Below are 18,206 nucleotides of genomic sequence, written 5' to 3'. Positions count from 1 at the left end.
CCCACAGAAGCACACAGAGGTGAAGTCGCTTAGCAAGGTCACCTGCTGGGAATAGGAGAAATCAGAATGTGGACCTCCGACCCCTGACTCCTGGCCAGTGTCCCCACTCGTTCCCATGGAAATAAAAATATAGAGTGTTGTTCTTGTTTGAGCGTTGATGTTAAAGCGAAGGCCTCACAAGCCCTTCTGAAACCTGGCTGTTAAAGTTTAAATAATTACACTATTGCCAGGTCTCTTTGGAGCGATGCTTTCAGGAGTACTTTTACTGACACAACATGTTTAAATGACATGGTATGTGTGCTATCATTAAATCTGTTTTCAAGATTGGGAAATAGGGGAATATGGGTTTCACCCTGGTCTGCTTAGCTGTGAAATGGAAGAAGCAGAAATTTAAGCCGAAACTCTGTGCTTTTAACAAGCCACCATTCTCCACTCCCGGAGACTTGCTGACCCTTACAAGGATACGTGGTCCTCAAAAAAACCAGTCTAAATCAAAATACGTACTTGTTGTGAATCTTGAACAGTAAGATAGACTTGCTTTGTTTTAAATTTTTCTGAAAAGGAGAAAAAAACGCTAGTAGTGAAGGTCAAAACCAAGTTCACTGTTTTCATCCTTTCATGCAATCTACGATAGATGCCACAATGTAATGACTCACTGCAGGAATGATGAAAAAGCGAGTTTCAGGGCCTTACTGTCACGCAAATGGTAAATGGCAGAGTTGGGATGTGAGTTTGGATGCTTCTGACCTCCCAAACTCAAGCAAACTTGCTAAAGCAGTCTATCTTGCCTTGAGAAGGGAAGACAGTGTGGGAAACACCTTGCAAACCTTCTGCAGTGCAAGCTCTGTACGTCATCTTGTGGTGTGAAACACCTCCGAAGACAGCGTTTTAATTGGCGATGGAACTGAATATTCACCCTATCTTCAGTGCTGTGTGGGTGGTTAGGAGGTGGGATTGTAACTTCCAGAATGATGTCAAAACACAGCCTGCTGCAGAAGAGAGCAATTCGTAGATGAAACGAGGGCCTCGCTCCTTGGCTTTGGGGCTCTTCCTTTCACAGCCTTTGATTTTCTGACCGAGACGGAATCGTGACTTCTCACTCCTGAATTAGCCCTCAGACATCGAACATCGAACCTCTTACCTCACAGAGGAATTGAATCGGGTGAAGGGCCCGGGCTGTCCGGTGTGTGCTGCGATTGGCGGTGCCCAAGGGATGTGCATCGTCTTTCCCCTCCGATGCCTCGCCTCGCAGAGCTCACTCACCAGGAGACTGGGCTGGCCCATCCCTTGGACTCCATTCTGCAGCTGATGAGGGTTCCACAGAGCTAATGTCCCCAAGCCAGGGTGACACCAACATTTACATGAAGGACAGAAGCGTAGAGCTTTGGCAGCTTCCTCGCCACATCCACCCTTCATGATCTTTTAGAAGAAGCAGAACCACTGGCCTCTGTCTTTCCTCAACTTCAGTGGAAATTAACCAAGAGCTGGAGAAGGCGAGCAGCTGCATTCTAACCTCTGGTCACTTGTTTGGAGTGCTGAAAAATATAGCTTAAGTTGGCCTTGAAAATCAGTGTCCTATTGTCTTCCCATTCTAGTTCATAAATGTACCACTTGAGTTTTGGGGTACGGGGGTGCTCACTAACCAGCAGTTGATCAAACATGAGACTCGGAGCCAGAATGTGAAGAAATGAGAACATTACTATTTTTTTGGAGCTTGCTCATACTGTGTGCTTGCAAGCTCTGTACTAAGTGTTAGAGTCAAGAGCTCTGTCCTTGTTGGGGGCGCGAGGGACCCCGAACATGAAAGAAAACTATAAACCAATAACTAAAAGGGTAAATATAAAATTGCCAATGCAATACAGGCTGTGATGAGAGTTGTCTAGAGTGAAGTCAGTCTACAATAAGAGAATTCATTTAGTCAGGAGGCCAAGGGCTTCCCCCGGGTATTGATATTGAGCTGAGATCATCTCAGCAAAACTCCTATGAAGTTGGTTTTAAATTCCTATAAAGGCCCTACTTAAAATGAGAAAACTGAGGCTTAGTGAATTAAAAAAAAAAAAAAAAATTTGAGGCCCCTACAGTGAGTAGCAGAGCTTGTATTCAAAGCCAGGACCATCTAATTCTACACTATATCCTCCCCATTACACCGTAGTTGATACCCCAGGACGCCATTTGCCTAGGCTCCTAGGCTCTGCTCTGTCATCCCTGGGTATATTTGTATTTTCTGAGACACAATCAGAATTTTCAGGGAGAACGTGAACTTTAGAGTCTGAAGAGCTCGGGTTCAAATTCTAGTTCTTTTACCTGCTCTGTGACCTTGGACAAGTCATTTTAACATTGTGGGCCTCCCTTTTCTCAGTAATAAAAAGGAAATAATTCTATAAACATCACCGGGTTGTTTCCAAAACTAGAAATCAAAAAATGCAAGGAGTGCCATCAAATAATAATAACAACATCAAAAACAACAAGGAAAAAAGCTATCATTTGTTGAGCCCCTTCCATGAGCGAGATGCATGCATTATCACATTTGTTCCTTACAACAGTCACAAGAGAGAGGCACAACTATCATTCTCATTTTGAAGGAGAGAAAACTGTGGCACCAAATATTAAAGTCAGTTGCCAAAAGACATAAAGCCAAGAAGTGGCCAAACTAGGACAAAGCACCATGTAGCCTGGCTTCAGAGGCCTCGCCCTTAACTTCCACACTATATCACCTTTCCAATTGTCTGTAACATGTGTGGGAGAGGAGAGAAGTTGCATAGACTAGCTGATCTGTTTTCCTTGTGGGTAGTTTGTGGGTTTGTGTGTGTGCATGCATGTACGCACGTGCGCACACACACACACAACACGCGCGCACCAAACTTTCCCTTTTGGGGCTCCTGGGGTTGGCCCTTTTTGTGCTGTTTCAAGGTGTTCGGTGGAGGCTGCTTTTGGTTTCGTTGCCATCTGCTTGGTTTCTTCCAGCTGCAGAGCTAAAGACAGAGATGAGTTTATTTTTGGTAGTATGTATTTTCTGAGCTGAAACCAACACGGGCTGCTGGCCAGATCCTCTGAAAAATCACTTCAACCGCCTCTGAGAACGGCCACCAGTTTTCTTTTGAATCTCAATTGGAAATTGGGAGAAGGAGAAGGAAAGAGGCCTACACGAAGGAATTAGAATGGCGGGGGAGAGGCGGAAGGAGGAAAGTGATGTATGAACCTGGGCAACTATGTGACGGTTTTGCATAAAATAATAACTGCACACTACATCGAAAGGCCTGCTCATTGACTGACATTCCCCAAGGTGCCATGCTGCTTCCTGCGTCCACGTCCTTACCTTTGCTGAACGCTTTGTCTTTAAAAAGTCTCCCTAAATCTTCTGTCTACCTGGAGAACTACATGGAAATTACATCTCCCCTCCCCGCCCCTTGAAGCTTCCTCATTGCCTCCTTCCCAAGCTAGTTGATTTTTAGGTAAAGAGACAGATTTTATATTCAGAAAGGATTATGATCCTAACCCAACTTGACTTAGTTTTTGGGGGTTGGCTAAAGCTACCAAACCTTTGTGAGGTTCAGTATCCTCCTTGTTGAAAGGAGCATTTGCAAAATCATCTGTTTCATCGCTTAGTTTTGAAAATTGACGTAAGAAGACGATGTGGGAAGATAATGCAAGTGGCAAATCGGTGCCTGGGCCTAAGGGATTCCTAGTAAATATGTGTTAAATGAATGAATGAGAAAAATAAAATAAAATAAAAAGAGCTTAGTCCAGAGCCTGCACATTGCCAGTGCTTAACGAAGGTCATCCATTATTGGCTCAGTGTCTATTCACTCCCCTCACTATGACAGACATCCAGAAGGCAGGACCCTCTTGTTGTCATCCGATATCTGTAGAGATTTGCATGGTACACGGCGTGTGGGAGCTCCTCAATGACTGACTACTTTATATGACATCTATTTACACACACACACATTTTCCAAATCATTTCTCAAATATTTATTTTGATTAGCACATGCATTAGAAGCGGTAGGCATTATCATCACTTTATATGTGAAAAAAAAAAAACTGAAGTTCAGGGAATAAAAATACTTTTTTAAATTCAAAGTTGTTAAAAACGATAGTAGAACATGGGCCCAACCCTTTGATTATACACTGAGTACTGTCTGCTTTTCCAAGGATAGAAATAACCCAGCTTGGGGTGGCAGAGACTTACACATCGCCTGACCTAACTGTCCTTGTTTTATGTGCAATGCCAGGGAGAAGGGCCCTAGCCAGGCTCACATGGCCACTTTGCAGGTGATTGCACCTTGTGAAGCCTCCAGTAACTCAGGGATAGGAGGCAAATTTATTTATTTTGATAAATAAATCAGATCGTTGCTATTCACCAATCTAAATGGGTTGTGTTCAGAAATGCTAAATATTGACGGTTGACAAGGAAAAGCTGAATCTGTTTATGTCTCTTTTGGCACACTGGTTATTTCACGTAGAATAATTGCAGCTTTTACTCATACCGCTTGAGTCCTATTCTGCACTTGACTGAGTCATAGCTTAGTTAATGCCTGATTTCGCTGGGTAACATGCTATTTAAGGAAGAAAATAAAAGAATGCAATGTTTTCCATTTGAACCAGTTTTTTTTTTTTCTTTGAACTTTGAGTGCACATCATTGGAGACGTTAAAACATCTAACGTACTTTTAAGTAACAGAGAAAATTGATTCATTGAAAAGATCAGTGTCTGGCCGCGTGTTTATCCTCTGTAATAGTGTCCCCATTCAGTGACACGTTTCAGAAAGGGTTGCTTATATCTGAATGGGAGACATCTGTGTCTTTCAAAAACTCCTGCTTGCAACTCAGAAATGCTGTGTGGGTGATTTGTTACCCTGCATGATGTAGTTTATACTGACTGATAGATCATCTTCAAACCCCAATCTCTAGCTCAGTTACTGGAACACAGTAGTTGTTCAATACATCTCTGGTCCTCTTCCCACAACAGGTGAGAGCCCAGGGGTCAGGTGAGTGGATGGCACAGGTGGAGTATTGGCAGGTCTGGGGCAGAATCCTGATTTCACCACCCTGTAACCAGCCTGGATTTTTACTTATTTGTTTAGAAAATCCACTTAGTTTATGTATTTTAGAGAATCAAGTTAGTTAATATACAAAAGTAATTAGCATCACATCTAATTCTCAATGTAGATTCTCAATGTCAGGAACTTAATAATTATCAAACAAGTAATTAAAGTAATTACTAAATAAAACTGAAAATAATGTGTTACAGTTATTTAATTTTATAATATGATCATGAGAATGATGATTTAACCCTTCTCTTTCATGCCCTTTTAATTAGTCAGAAAAATTCACACTGGCCAATGGGCCTAAACCCTTCGTGGCTTACTGTCATCGAGTTTGTTTCGTTCTCATGTCATGGTCCTATAAAAGTCTGGTGGCTCTCTTAGTGGCTATGTTCCAGGAGAATAGTGGCTGAGGGCTCCAGATTTCTTCCTTCATGTAGCGCCACCCATTACTTACGGCTACAAGGAGAGAGCAAAGGGAGAATAAGGTCTTTTGTCTACCTTACTCTGGCCATAATTTAGTTCCAAGGCCCAACAGTTTGGTGATGGAGATAGAAAATGCAGTCTTCTTCTGGTGGGGCCAGGAAGAAGAAACAGAACTGGTACATTCGACTGCCACCAATTTAACACAGAACTTAAATTCTGAGTTGTGCAAAGGCTTACTATATAATATGGACCACAGGGCATTATCGTCATTTGCAAGGTTATTATTCTAAGTGGTGAATCTGTGCTGATTATGTAGAAGGGTGCAATGGGATGTCATGGGCAGAGCATATTTACACGCACACACATGCACACACACACACACACACACACACACAACGGAACTAATAAATCAAGGGAGAAGTAATGGATTTCTAAGACAGAAGCAAACCAAGAGAAGGCCGAGCTATGTTTGGCCTCAATGGATGAACAAGACAGTAAAGTGGGCTAATGATGCCGAGTGTGTGGACCATTGTGAGACAGGCCAAGGCCAAGAGGAGAAACTGCAGAGAAGAGGGTTTATGGGGGGAACACAGGAAGCCCCGAGTAGAGAGGTGGTCATATGCGGAGTCGTGGAGACCCTCGAAAGTGGTGCTTCATTGTTCAGTCTTTATTCCTAGAGATAATTCGGCCATTATGCTTGCTTTGTTTATGGGACAAGTCTTACAGTTTTGAATCTTTGTTCCTTTATATTAAAAATAAAACTATATGTTTTCACTATCTGGTTCCAAATATTACCAGTTATTTATATTTATTATTTATTATAGAGACATTTCAAATGGAGGACACGTGTAACACTTCATCTGTCTTATATTGTGAACAAACAAGACATTCCATGTAAAGTGACATTATGGGAAACTGAAGTTTACCATATTTGTTTTTCACAAACTCTCTTCTAATGCTATCTAATCTATATCTATCTAATATTAATTTTGAAATATACATTTTCTGCTTTCCCAAAACCAAGAGTATTTTTCTTTGTTCAACCTGATTTAGCTACATGAATGTCATTCAAGGAATATTTAGGGAAACTCTGCCATGCAGAAAGAACCATCCCTACCCTCAGGGGCTGCTTTTGGAAATCAGTCTAGAAGAGAGAGACATGCATTCAAACAAAGTGTCATTGGGAAGCCTCATCGTCTACATTCATTTTTGTGATGGTTTATTATTGTCAATCTTCCATCCACATATCATTAGCTCTATGAGGCCAGCCACTGTGTGTTTTAATTATTGATCACCACCATATTCCTAGCACTTAGCAGAGCGCCAGGCACACAGCTGATTCTCAGTAAATATTTTGAATGAATAAATTAATCGGGTATTACATGTGTAATTCTTCACCTGATGCAAATTGCCTTTTTTCTATGACTTTCGTTTACATAGTTACAAACACAGAGTTGGAGCTTGAATGCCTCGGACTGAAACTGGCTTTTTCAGTTCTTATCTTTTGGGAAAGTTGTTCATCTCTTTGTGTCTGTTTCCTTATTTGTAAAGTAAAAACAGTACTTGCTTCGTAACTTTGTTATGTGTGTTAAGCATGTTACTGTTTGTAAAGTGCTTGCTAACTACGTAGTAAGTAAACTGCTTACTACATATAAAAAAAAACATTTGCCAAGAAAGATCCGATTGGATTAGATAACCCGTATTGTCCATTTGGGGCAGGCAGTTAATGGAGTTACTTTTCCTCACTGGTTTAATCATCTGTGGGTCTAAAGGGTGGGGACACATGATACAGAATGCTGCAACTTAGGTGAAAAAAACTTGAAAATGGTCTTTGAGGAGGGAACCACGGGGTGGAGCTGTGAATGGCTCAGTGACCGTGCCTGGCAGGCGATATCCTAAGAAAACTGAAACTAAGAAACTAAGAGAAGCTAAATCTCTCTCTCTCTCTCTGTTTCTCTCTCTCTCTCTCTCTGACACACACACACACACACACACACACACACACACACACACACACACACACACATGTCACTGTCAGAGGCAGGATTTAAACTTAGGTCTCCTGTCCCTTAAATTTTGCTCCTTGCAGAGTATCCTGACTAACACATTTATTAACCTGTTATGCTCATTTTTAACGTAATGCTCCCATTATCGATAATCGCACAGAGCATCACTGAATTAGTGAACAGAGCGTTTGCAAAAGTGAAACAACAAGCAGTTTGTGGAGATGAGGCCTCTTCTATCGCACCAAGTTTTGTCCTTTACTTTCAGGAAAATCACTTCATTTCTTCTGTTTCCCAAAGTTTTATGGCCCCAAATTACCCAGACTATATCGAGGTCATAACTATATGTTACAGCTAAGTGGGTCTTCCACTCAAAATTTATCGAAGTTTGTGGCAAGAACTTGAAGGTTATAAAAGTCTAGTGATAAAACACCGCAGAACTTGCAACTTGAGTGAAAATTGCTGAAATTAACATGTGTTAGGGTTATAATTCATCTTGCAGATTTTCCGTGCGCTTTACGGCCTCCACATAGAGTTTTTATGTCGTCGTTGTTATTGCTGTTGTTGTTGTAATACTGAGTGGCGATGATGGATGCGTCTGGCATTGTTAATGAGTTCTATATATGTCTGGCATTGAACATGATGAAAGATGATCTGGAATCATCATATTTTCCGCTGATGAGATGCTCAAATTCTTATTATAGATCACTGTTTCTATTTATCTAATTGTCGTGTTTGAAGTAATTTATTCATTAACTTGACAAACTTTCATTGGGCCTAAAATATATGCCAGATATTGCACTAGGCATTAAGAACATAAACATAAATAAGGAACATCGCCTTAATTAAAAGGGCACAGAGTCTAGGGAAAGAAACACTAGTGTCAAAGTTTTATGCATTTAAAAAAAATTGTGTTCCTTAGAGTCGAAGACTGTATTCTCTACTGCGCAGCATATGTGCTGTAAGAATGGGGTGGAAATTTTACTTCCATTGACATATTATGTGTTACACTTAAAAGGTTTAAGACTACTTTTTCCTCAAAGGTAGGAAGAGAGACTCATTGCTAAGGGATTGAAGCATTTTGAACTTATACAGGTATGAATCTGATTCGAAACCTGAGTCCGCTAAAATGGGAACTTCATAGGACAGACATTTGGAGGGTCTATTTGTTCACAGGTGCTTAAAATACATTTCCTGACTCATCATAGTTGTGCAATAAATATTTGCTAAATGAAGGAAATCACTGTGTGGTATTGGATTGGTTCTTTAACTTCAGTGGGCAGAGAAAGAGTCTGCAGTCTTCTTGTGCTCTCTGCCTATTGGGCTATTGGATGAAGCCAGAGAGAATGAGACAGGCTCACAGGCTGGGCCTCTGACAACCAAGGTGCGTGGTCTCCCGAGCCATCAGCACTACCCCTCAGCCAGTCTGCTTCCCTAGTTCAGTCGTCTCATCCGCCGTCCGTGATACCACACCTTCTGCACACTCTGCCCTCCTGCCTCGCCTGCATATGATGGAAAGCAAGTCTTTTCTCTCATCTAAGGGTGAAGCTTCATTCTGTACGCACATAGCCTTCTACTCCATCCTCTGGGGATACGCTCCAATATCGCCTCTTCCCTTTATAAACTGGATCCTTCTAATAACATTTAAATGTCTTAAATTCCTCTCCCTTTGTTAAACGGATAAGGAAAAAAAAAAAAAAAGGAGGGGGAGTGGGAATATAACCTCCTGCAAGTTATTCTCATTCAGCTAATTCTTTATCCGTCTCCTTCCCTGTACGATCAAACTTAAAAAAGTGGTCAGCATCCACTGGGTCTCCTTCTTGACCTCACGCTTCTGAATCTACTCCAGCTCATCTCTCCCTTCGTTCTCCCCTAAAAGGCCCATTGCTGTGTCACCTGAAGTCGCCGAAGGTGAGAGATTATGGATTCATTTCAGTCCTCAGTTTATCTGACTTCTCTGTGGGTTGGCTCCTCTCTTCCGACTTAGAAAATTTCTTTCCTTAGTTCTGACTTTGTTCCTTCTTCCTACGTCACCAGTTGGTTCTATTCAGGCTTTGCTGGCTGTGATTCCAGGGTGCATCCTTGTGCACAGAGTGTCCTTGGGCTTCTGTCCCAGGCCTTCTCACTGTCTCATTCTATGTGCGACCTCATCCATATTCACACTTATTTCTGTATCCCTAACTCTCGCGTGAGTTTCAGGCCTATCTATCAAACATTCGTGAGTTTCAGGCCTATCTATCAAACATTCCAGAGCCCACCCCCACTTACAAGATCTACAGTCTCCTAAAATAGACACGTAACGTTTGTTATTATTACTATGACCTCGTCCCTCAGTGGCTGCGGCTCTTTTGGCCTCAGATTATTTGAGAAGAATTTGGAGTCTGACCAACAGTATCCTAAGAGAAGTTTCTTGGCACATGGCATCAGCATGTAAAGAAAGTTAAGCAACATCCTGGCTCAAGCACAAGATAGATAAAAGTGCTTGTGCCAAGATTTTTCGGGCCAGATCTCCATAATCTCCGCTTAATTTCATTTGTCTCTCCAAACAACTCAATAACCATATGGAGGAGACAAGTCAATAAATACTAAACTAAAATTTCCTTTATGGCTACGTAGTATACCCTTGTGAACACTATGTTTAGCTAATATACAGTTATATAATATACATAATTTCCAGTAGCTCAAATTAAAAAAAAAAATAATATAGCAATAGCATCTTTGCTGCACTGAGATGACTCTTCTTGGGGTGCACTTCTAGGAGTGTAAGAGTTGTGTCACAGGGCACACACATTGCTTAAAGTCCTGTGTGCAATGCCAACGTGTCCTTCTGAGACACTGCAGTAGTCCACGTTCATTTCAACAGCGCCTGGGAGTGTCCCCCACAATCATGCTAACACTGGATAGTATCATTCTATCTTTTGGAACAGTGCACAGTCCGTCACCTGCTTGTTCTGGGGAACCATTCCAATTTGCCAGTGTAGTAACTAACCATGGTATGGTTAAGTGTCCTCCAATCACTGCAGAGGACAGCAGAACTCTGCTCTCCTTGTTCTAAATTCGATTCCTCTTTACAAAACGTATTATTACAAAGGTGGGTTTTGGTAGCCAAACTGGTTTATCAAACAATAACCATTCATGGTGTCCCATTCTTCTATCCTGTGCTTTCTGATGCTGATTTTTCTTTCAACCCAAAGCGCTGTATTCGAGTTTAACAGATCAACTCTAAAAGCCGGAATTAGAGAAACCTTACTTCCTAAGTAATTAAAACGAGTGTTTGCAGTGTAATTCAAACAACTTGAAAAATTAGCTGGGATGAAGCACCCAAAAGGAAGCTTCGGATGGAAAACAATTAGCTTTGCTCCTCCGGCAGGCAAGAGAATATTGTGGCTCCCATTTTTCTTTTGATTCTATTTAATTCCCTTTCATGGGCAATTATCCTATTAAACTGGCTCTTTTGTTTTGGCAGAAGTAATTAAACTCTCAGAGCTCAAGATTGCCTCCTTCAATAGCAGAATTTAGCCCTGTACATTTTTTCCAGGATTTTGCAAGCTGCAGAGCTCTTGTAAAAATGCCTGTGATGCAGGCTTTCTCCGAGATCAGGCTCCCAGAGACCCTGGGACGTGAACTCTGAGGCTTTACACTAGGAGAGCAGGGAACTGTATCTATGCCACTATTGCCAAGTGTAGGTTTTTGCCAGAAGCTCGGATAAGAAACTGGTGTCTTCATTCTGCAACTGTAATTCAGTTCTGCCGTTTACTGAGCACTTACTGAGGACTCAGAGAATCATTTCTTATAAAACAAACAAACAAACAAACAAACAAACAAACAAAAGAAATCACAACTGGAGTAGCACGTAACAGTGTGAAGAGAAAAGCTCGATAGTCTTTGCGATCAGACAGATGGGGTTCAAATCGCAGATCTGGTACTGCCTGACTGTATGGCCTTGGAAAAGCCACATGACCTTCAGAGTCTCAGCTTCCTGACTTAAATTCTAGACCAAGAAGTGAGAATCGTAAAGCCTGATACAAATGGAAGATCTAGTTGAGATCTCACACATACCACATGGTTGTGATGGTCAGTCTGGGCTCCCCAGATTCTTAGTTTTCACAGTAGTTTGGGGTCACCAGGGTGTCATTATCTGCATCAGCTTGACTATTGGTGGGGTCGATGGTGGTTATGTGATCAGCTGGGACTTGTAGGACAGCCACGGCTGTTCCAGAAACCTCCTGTCGGTCTGGTATGAATTTTGTTGACCCGATCCAGAGACACGAATCAAGGGACTTCTGGGAATATGAAGATCTTCCTTGTCCTTTCCTGCTTTTACCCTCACTTTCATTCCTCACTCCCTGGTGGAAAGTGGGACTTCACCTCACTCCCTTCGAATGGGGGCTGGGCCAAGGCCATAGTCATTCCCATCACAGATGAATGATTTGTCTTACTGACGAGAATAACGACCAAGAGGTTGGGAGCTGGTTTTACTGTATTTACAGTAGATGGATCATTCTGGGAAGTCTGACACAGAAGATATATTTATCTATCCATCTATCTATCTATCCATCTATCTGTCATCTATCTATCTCACACATATACGTTCATGCACACACACAAATGCACAGGTGCACACACGAGATATTCAGTCAAAAAGAGTGGCTTTAAGGCTTTTAGGAATCAGGCCCTGAGAGTAAAACCTCAGGAAGCAGCAGGAGCGATGTCCTTGGGAAGGTACCTGGTCAGAGCTAGGAGGAAGGCCTCAAGCTATTCCTGGCACCAGGGGTCAGCAGAAAGGTCCTTTCCAGTATAGAGTTGGATGGCTGACGTAGAGATTACAGGATTCTTCGAAATCAAGGTATTTAATCTGAGTCCACAGGCATGGAAAATTTCACAGAGGGGCCTCAGAGATCTATGGATCCCTACATAGCAACACAAAAGCAGCTTGTCTGGGAAGAGTTTATTACTTGTATGATTCTCTCAAAGGAGTTCATTGCCCCAATGAGTAAAATCAAATGCTTGAACTAGAGGACATGCTTAATGCATTAAAATAGATACTGATTGGCACAGAGTCAGATTCAATGGGATATGTCGAAATTTCACACTGCATGTGGTCAGCTTGCAAGATAGTACGGGCCACAAACAAGCAGAGAGAATTTAAAGCACTGCTGAAAGGCACTCAGAATCCTCTAAGAGGGACAATTGCTTGACCTAATTACTAAAACAGGGCCTCTGTGCCTCGCAAAGCATTTACAACTGCCTATTGCATTGGCTACATCACCTTAAACACTCAGTACATAATTGCTATTAAATGAATGAAAGGCCATGTGAGCGATGACAGAGCATAATTAATAGGACGTTAGAATGGAAAAACAGCTTTTAAAAGTTCAAGTGTGCAGCCTATTGCCAGCTGCCTCTCCATGTTCATTGACTGGCATCACTCAAAGCTATTCACTCTGCTTACCTTGCAAATAGGTCACTACAGATTAAAGACAGCGAACAAGCAAGGAAATTGCCCGAGAGAAGCACATCGGAATGGAGAAACACGGAAATTCCAAAGGGGGAAAGAAACAGACAAAGTAGTTCGAACAGAACCTTTTTCCTCCACCTGGAGCACTGCCTCCATCCGCCATCACCCCCACGGGCGCAAACATGATCTGGATTACACACTCCCGGAGTCAATTTCCTTTCTGATATGGTAACTTCTTACTCTGCCTTATAATTATAGGTTAATCTGTGCTCTCACCCATTCACTAGCAGCTTCAAAAAGGCAGGGCCCTGACTTACCTATCCCTGCACCTACAGGGTCTAGAACAATGCCTGCCACACGGGAATTGCCAAGCGAATAATGCCGAGTAAATGAACAAGGCCCCCGGAGAAGTGCCTTTCTGAAAGGCGTGTGGCGTTCTTTCCTGTTGACTCCTGATTCGACTTCCCTCTCTGTGCAGACGTCACCCTCAGAGAAAGGACAAGTGGAGAAAGCCTTTCCTTTATCAGTGGCCTGGAGAGCTCAAGCTCAAACCAGGCATCAGAAGTGTGAATGAACTTCCACCTTTTCCTTTGGGCAATGTCACCTGATTGGCAGAAGAAACGAGGCAATGAGCTCTTACGAGACTTACTAATTTGCCCCTGAGAATACTCACGGGCGGCACTTGTGGCTGCGGCGTTTACCCCCAAATAACTCGCAGAGTATAGTCCTAACCTGACCCCCGAGGTTTGCCACGAAACATCTCGCTTTTATGATTATTTTGCATCGCTCTAGTCTATCAATAGTCTTGGGAAACAAGTGACCTCATTCTGTTTATAGCATTCATTTTAGTAGTCCGATCGCTGAAAATGTGAAATCCTAGAAAACGTAGCATTTCTATGTGTGATGTCAAACGAATGACGGTAGCGACCTGAATTGTTTTTTCTAAGCGGGACGAGGGTTAATTTCACTAATCTTATCTGGAATTTGTGTAAGAAGCCACAGCTTAGAATTTCCTCTAGACATTCTCAGTCACACTCGGATTTATATATTTTTGCAAAAACAAACAAACCAAACCCTTCTTCGATTCTTACCTCTGCCCAAATGAGATGTGTGCAGGCACCTCTTTGCATGACAAGATGACATTGGAGGACTGGGGATTAAACATTCTAGATGAGTTCTTTTATTTTGCACCTGCAAAGTCTTTCCTTTCTACTTGAATTCTTCCAAAAAATTTTCAAACTATAATTTTTCTGTAATTAAAATTCTGCATATATCTACACATGACTTCGTGTTCTCTCACATAGACATGAATTGCTGTTAAACTGATTTATCTAATTTATTCTATCCCATGTATTTTGGGTTATTTTCTTTCTGTGGGTGCAAGACAAATCGGTTGTCAACACTTTTCTAAAATACTATTAGAATCCGATTATTCTAATATATTGGTCAATTTTATTTCTACTCATTTTTCTCCTCAAAGGTACATGATAAAATTCTCACCAGACCACACAAAATGAGAAGAATATGGACAATTAAGTGTGCATGTATGTGTGTGTGTGCTGCAGTTGTCATAAATTTGTCAGTGGTCTTTTCTTTATTAGAGTTTATCTTCCCTGCTTTTTAAATTTTGGTCCTAAATTATCCTTTCTTTTATGTAATGTAGTTATGGTTTTTATAGATAGGAGTATTTAAAATATATATATATATCTATATATATCTTTACTTGGAAAAAACAAAATCCGGCAATTATATATAAACAACCTTTTTGTTACTTTGTTTGTTTAAATGGTGTTGATTTAGAAATCCCAAATTGGAAAGCCCTGAGAAATAATATTACTATTTCATTCCAAGAACTGTAAAACCACTAAACCACAGAGCTGAGGGAATGCTGTTGACCACCTAATAGTGGGTCATTCCACATCGTTAACAGAGAGGGACCCGAAGCCCACAGAATAGGAGCTCCAGGCTCAGAGTCAGATGATACTACGGAAGAAGTAGAGTGAGGACTTGAACCCAGGTCTCCTGGGTCAGTCGCTCCCCCCACCCCATCCCACCCCACACCACCTCCTCATACTTTTAAAATGACAAGAAGTTCACCTTGGAAGAGAAGCCACAGAGCAGTCATTCCATCTCGTTTCTTCATGTTTAGAAGTGCATTTTCCAGGAATATCAAAGGATTAACGCTCAATATCTCTGGTGTGAGAAAAATCACAAGTATTTGACAAAGAGGCACCTCTTTCCTTGGAAATGAATGCATAATTGAAAACGTCACACTTCGGGCATTATTCAGTCTTCATCTTCAATGAACTTAGGAAAATATTGTTTTGATCAGGACAGGTTCACAGGTTGTTGTATGTCTCCCCAACCAAAATTGGATTCCTTGGGCACTGCAGGAGTTCTAACTGCAAATGAAGAACGGTTTCAAATTCAGCCACTTATGTTGTCCATGCTGAAAGACTTCAAGCAGAAAAAATGCAAACTCCCTCTCAATAAAAAAAAATATATATATATTTTTCTGGGTTAATTTCAAAAGCTAACATAATATCATCACTTGTTCTTCCCATAACTGCCAGAAGACCTGAGCAACCCATGCGATTTTCAATCATTCTGCTTTTAAAGGTTTCAGGAATAACACATTTAGACAAACATAATAGAACTGCCACAGAGCCTAAAAAGGCAGATTGTATCACTGAAGCAAAGATAAGGGGGTACTCATCTATAAGTTGATGTTCTTGGTATGTTCTTGGCTCAAGGTTTGACTAGGGGAATTTTTCAGAGTTTCCTTCTGTCTCCTACTAGCCGATCTTCATTCCAGAGTTGCTGATGCCTTTGCACTTCTAGATTATCACCTGGTCCCTTCATCAGCTGTTGAGGAAGTCCAGAGTCACCTTCTGGTGCAATTTATTTGGGTCCTGCCAGGGACCAGAGACCCCAAGTTAGAGCCCCCCAACTTGGTGGTGGACCAAGTTAGCCCAGGAGGTGAGGCTGATGCTGTGCTGGCTGCTTGGAACGCAGGAGCTTGAGAGATGGAAGCACATTCAGAGCCCATGGTCACAGAGGTGCATGGCACGGAACAAGTGGTCAAGGGCCCTGGAGTCAGGTGAGGCCAGAGGATCTATGTCAGCGTATAAACAAGAGCTGTCTCATATACCTACTTTCATTCTGCAGGTGCCTGGGGCAGGGGACCCTAACCTAATTTTGAACTTTAAGAAAAACGTCCCCGAGGAAGTGATGTTTTAAGGAAGAGGAGGTTTGAGGTGGAGAAGGAAGTAGAATCTATCTGACAGAGAGAAAAGTTGTGCCAACACCCCGATGCTAACTAGAGAGGGTCTGGTTTAGGCCAGGAACTGAAGTCAGTTTCATTAGGTTGGAGTGAAGAAAGGGTAGGGAAAATGATTCAAGGTGAGTGGAGAGGTAGGCCAGACTTAGATCTAGAGACCCTTATAAAAATATTATAGACTTAGATTCTAGCCGAAGGCCAAGGAGTTGATTAAACAATATATATTTTAAAATCCTGATTTCTGCTTGTCAAGGAAGAAGGCATCCTACTTAGAATGTCTGAGAGCTGAACAGCAGGTGCTGGCGATAAGCTTCGTTTTTCCGGCAATCCAGCTCTCATGCTCCAGATACTGCCACCACAAACCAACCTCTAAAAGACAATGATCAACCCTCTTAAATTCTTCCCTCAAAGCTTTTCTCGTTCTTTTGCAAACCATAATCCATTCTGCATTACCTGCTCTAAAGAAGTACAGCAAAGGTGGCTAGCCTTCATTTCCCCCATTTTGAATTTTAATACTTTTTGTTATTTCTCCCTTTGTTCTGCTTGTCGAACCTTGCCAAAATGTCCATTTTTAATAATTTTTTGAAAGGCTTAGCTTTTGGGTCAGTTGATCATCTCTTGTGTTTGTTTCCTTTATAATTAGTTTCCATTCACTGTTTTATTATTTCTTTTCTGGTAATTTCCTTGGCCTTATTTCGTTGCTATTGTTGGTTTTCATTTTGACTTCTTTGTACAGTGTTTAGCTTACGAATGGGCAATCTTTTCTATTTTCAAATAAATGCCTTTAGACTATACACTTTCTCTATGCTATTTTCTAATTCCATAAGTTTTGATTCTTATTTCTTTCATTTCACTTATTTCTAATTACTTATAAATATTTGTGTTTTCTTGTAATTTTTTTATACCAAGAAATTATTTTCGAGTGCTTTTTTGGGGGGTCCATTTCCAAATGTAGCTTTTGGTTGTTTTCTAGCAACATATTTTATTATGGTTAGAGGACATTGCCCAAAAGATACTGTTTCTTTGGTATTTGTTGAGAATTTGTAGTTAATTTCTTTTTCTTTCTTTTAAGAAATCATCCATCATTTTCGAAAGCAGCTGCTGAATCCAAAACCATACAGTTGGTTTGGTCTGCCTTGCGCCTTTTCCACATTTTCAGACCACAAAGAAGTATTCTCAGCTCGAGCAGGGAAGTCTGACATGGCCCCACTTGATTTGCCTGTTTCTACAGTTTTCAGTATGTGTTTCTTCACTTCACCTGAAGACCGCAGGGTGACAAGTTTCAAAACCTGTTAATTGGTTTATCATGAGCACCAGCCTTTGGCTATCTCATTGGCATGTTTCTGTGCAGTTTTGCTAATTTTTTGCAAAGGTCTTCCTTCGCAAAATTAAGTGTTTTCTTGGCAATAGGTTTTATCCCCTCCCATTCCCACATACTTAATTGGACCAGACTGCAAAGATAAAAATAGAAGTGTAAAATATTCTTTGAAAAATAAATTGCAGGAAAGGGTCACTTGACTATTTTGCGGAGGCTTTTAGTTAAAGTAGTCACCGTGTGGGTAACGCCGGAAATCCCAGGTGGAATCTGAGCTGACCTCTGCCGTCTCACTGGGGAGTGGAGATTACTAGTCAGCTTACAATACAGCTGCAGAAGAAATATCATCTTAAGAGATTTGCAGAAAATAGCTCAACCTTTGACAAAGATAATGGTGATCTGAATGAGTCAGAGGCACAACTTTAAGAAAATTAAGGTCCGATGACAAAAAAAAAAAAAATAGTGGATATTAGTATACTTTTAGGCACTAAAGGTACCTAGGAAGTGCCTTCCTAGATGTTAGATAGGCACCCCATGTTCATCACAGCACTATTCACGGAGGCCAAGACATGGAAACAGGCAAAGTGTCCCTTGATGGATGACTGGATAAAGGAGATGTGGTACATAGAGAGAATGAAATATTACTTAACCATAGGAAAAGATGAAATACTGCCGTTTAC

The sequence above is a fragment of the Pteropus vampyrus genome, unplaced genomic scaffold, assembly GCF_000151845.1.
Source record: "Pteropus vampyrus isolate Shadow unplaced genomic scaffold, Pvam_2.0 Scaffold232, whole genome shotgun sequence".
In the NCBI taxonomy this organism is placed as follows: Eukaryota; Metazoa; Chordata; class Mammalia; order Chiroptera; family Pteropodidae; genus Pteropus; species Pteropus vampyrus.
Note: the sequence above shows the minus strand (reverse complement) of the source record.